The sequence below is a fragment of the Pezoporus flaviventris genome, unplaced genomic scaffold (assembly GCF_033815535.1).
Source record: "Pezoporus flaviventris isolate CSIRO_AGI_PZ_B2104156 unplaced genomic scaffold, CSIRO_AGI_Pfla_v1 ptg000006l, whole genome shotgun sequence".
Taxonomy (NCBI): domain Eukaryota; kingdom Metazoa; phylum Chordata; class Aves; order Psittaciformes; family Psittacidae; genus Pezoporus; species Pezoporus flaviventris.
In genome coordinates, this window is record NW_026892554.1 from 21,719,945 (window position 1) to 21,723,265 (window position 3,321).

The window sequence follows — 3,321 nt, forward strand, 5'->3', positions numbered from 1 at the left end:
CCTGGCTGGGGCTCCTGGCTTGGAGGCCTCCCTTGCAAGCTGCTTTCTGAGCCCTACCGCATGCTGGTGGCAGTGCAGTAGGTTTTAGGTGGGCACTGCTGCTGAGTTACCCCATGCAAACTACGTAGGTCACAGCACTGCAAGTGAAGTGCATGTTCAAATGACTACAGGAGATGATGGAGTCTTAGGCATAAGAATAACTTTTTGGCCTCTTTCAGGTGCTTTTCATCAATGTGGATTTGACCTTGTTGTCAGGTTTTTCACCCCAAATGGGAACCAGTGTGGGAAAAGCTGGTGGGTGCAGGCTGGATAGTCACAGCATCACCTCTGCTCTTCTAACTAGGGCATCTCAGTGCATATGGTATGGCAAGGACAGGGTCTCTGATGCAGACCTTGTTTGGACTGCAGAGGTAGATGCCTGAGGGTCATGAGTGCTGGTGCAAAAATACATTGCTGTAAGACTTGGATAGGCATGGTCCAAACCAGAGTGTGACCCTGGTCCTGCACCACTTCAGCTGCTGCAGTCTCAGGTCGCACAGTTAAAGCTGAGCATCTCCACATGGAAGTGGAGAATCACCCAAAGAAGAAATCCTCAGCCAAAACCACTGCAGAGCCATCGCTGTTTGGTGGTGGGCTGGCTCACCTGAATGAGCTGGCAGCAACAAGCGCTTTATTTGTCCCACTTTTTGTCCATCCTTGCAAGCTCCTGGAGGCAGAAAATACCATCAGGGGCTCCATGCTGCTTCTCTGCAGTGCTCTGGGAGGGGAGAGGCTGCCTGGGTGTGATGTTTATGAGGATCTTAAAGGGACTTAGGAGCCACAAGATGCTGGGAGGTAAGGATGCTGCCACCAGATGCAGCTCTGAGGAGTAGTGATGCAAGGAGGATGCTTCTCTCTTGCCCAACAGTGGCACCATGATCTTGCCTACAGAATAAACCACAGGTTATGGGCCATCAGTCTGGCAGCGATGTGATGGGCCCACCATTCTTGCCCCAGTGTGATGGAGGCAGCAGCTCTCCCACTTGCAGCGGCTGTTTTTGCTGCTCTGGAAGACGCAGCAGTTTCCTCCTTGGGGGTCTGACAAAATCCCGCTGCTGCTTCTGGCTTCCACCCACTGTGTCTCCCTCCGCTTGCTGCAGGCTCCGCATCTCGTGACTTAAACTGTGTAGAAAGTAAAAGAAAACAATCCCAACCAGTGAGAAAGCTCTGCGAGGTTACGCTGGTTTTGGCTTAGGTCAGGAAGCAAATATTCCTGGTCTTCGTCAGGGCAGGCTCGCTTCAAGTCTTCTCAGCATACAGGCAGTGCTACTCCTGGGAGTTATTCCTACGCAGCCTTACACTGGGATGGGGTTATGGTGAAGCACAGCACCACTGAAGATAGCCCTTTCTTTGCTCAAGTTCTGTTGTGCCGAGCTCCATGGGTGGGTTGGGGGGGCTCTCCCTGTGGTTCGGCAGGGTTGGGTGTGGAAGGTCTCCCAAAAAAACATGCTGCAGGACATCACTGTACATCAGTAGATTAGTTTTTAAATTAAAAAGTGTGGGTTTTTCCTCCCTTCTTAGAGGACCCAGCAGGGACCAGGCTCTGTGGCTGAGCCCCTCATTGCACAGACTTACAAAAAGAAATTGTCACTTTGCTGCTGTCTATAAGAGAACTCAACACATAAATCCACGGTGCCACATGCAAACAGCTGCTGCTAAAAGCCCTAACCTAGAAAACAAGGAAATGCAAAGCCAATGCTCCCAGAAGGATGTTTCCTCCCCTCCAACACACCTCCTGCAATGAAACCACACCATGTTGCAGACACTTGCTTGACTGCAGGAACCACCCCAGCAATGGCCTGCAGGTCACCTGCGGTGCTGGACCTGGTGCTGGATGATGCTTGTGCAGGGGATAGTTGAGGTTAGGGTTAAATTTTCATGGGCAGCCTCTGCATAACTAGCTGGTAAAGCAAGACAGAGGCTGGGGCTTGAACAGGACCCTAAACCCAGGTGTGAGTGGAGAAATCAGCTGTGATTGTCCCCAGCTAGGCTCACACCTCTTTACAACATGCACATGAGCAAAATGTTATCCCTCAGCGACAGCAAATGTGCTCAGGAGTAGTCATGGGGTCAGTTTGATTTTGAAGTGACATTCAATGCAGCTGGGGCAGCACAGGCCAGGAGTGCATTAGAGCAGCTCCAGACAGAGCTAACCCTGGCAAGCTGAAGGCTGGGAATACACGTTGCTTTGACAGCTCAAGGGGGCTATGGATTCACTGGGGCAGAGTAGGGATGATGTTTTGCCCAGCCCCAGCACTGGGGAAACAGCAAGGACTGGGTACAAGCAATGCTGTAGCTGGATCCCCTGAGCATCTCTTGCTTAGAGTTATAGAATGGTTTGGGTTGGAAGGGGCCTTAAGGATCATCTAGTTCCAATCTGTGCTTGGTGGGTTGACCCCAGACCCTTTGGGTTTTGCACATCTGCCTTGCACAGGGAACTGTCACAGCAGATGGGAATGGGTTGGGCTGTTCCCTGGGCACGGCAGGGATCTCTGTCGAGGAGCTGGGAGCCCAACCCGTGCCTATTTTCCTGCTTGCTTTGTTAGGATGAGGCTGGTGAGGCACAGATGTGGGGAGGGAGAAGGGCAGGAAGATGGACGTGCCTCAACCCTGCTTGTCTTCCCAGCCTGAGAGCAAGGCTGTGATCGTGGCACCCACCGGCTGTCTGCGGGGATGCGGGGCAGCTCCGGCAAGAGGAATTGGGCTGCTGTCTCCAGGGAATCAGGCGCTGCTGTTTCAGGGGATCTGCGGCTGCTCTCCCCGGGTCTCAGCGCCACATCCCGGGGGATGCAGGGCCTCCGTCCCGGGGTTATGGGACCCGTGTCCCGAGCTCCTGAGGCTGCTGCTCCTGGGGCTCGGGGCTTTCCTCGGGGGTCACAGCGGGGCCGTCTTGGGGCTCTCGGATGTGGCTGAACCCCGCGGGGGTGCCTGCGGGCGGAGGGGCGGGCGGGCCCTTTAAGGAAGTCTGAGCGCAGGAGTTCATCAAAGTTGGGAAAGTTTTCGTAGCAAGGAGGGGGGACGAAAATAATTAAAATAACTCGCTCCCAGCGAGAGGAGGGCAGCGGCGCCGCTCCCCCGGGGCCGGGCCGGGCCGGGATTGGCGGCGGGAGGCCCGGGGGCGGCCCCGCGCGGGCGGGGCGGGGGCGGGCGGGTCCCGGCCCCGCTGCTCGGTGCTCGGCGGCGGCACCGGGAGCGGCGGGGGCTGGGGCGCGTCGGCCCCGCAGCTGCGGCTCGTTGCGCTCCGCTCGGCCCCGCTACCCCCGGCCCGGCCCTTAACGGCGG

The 3,321-nt window shown here is 56.1% G+C and overlaps 1 protein-coding gene across 2 annotated transcripts in view; it reads left to right on the forward strand.

The window, feature by feature from the left end:
* Positions 1-3,321, forward strand: part of SORD (sorbitol dehydrogenase) — a 341,031-nt gene that overhangs the window by 264,925 nt on the left and 72,785 nt on the right. The window contains exon 1 of one of the 2 annotated variants that reach the window (XM_061447433.1): positions 2,768-2,772. The exons of the other annotated variant lie outside the window; for it this stretch is intronic. The gene's annotated coding sequence lies outside the window, so the exon portion shown is untranslated. Of the gene's footprint in view, positions 1-2,767; positions 2,773-3,321 lie in introns of those variants that run through there. 2 annotated transcript variants of the gene reach the window in all.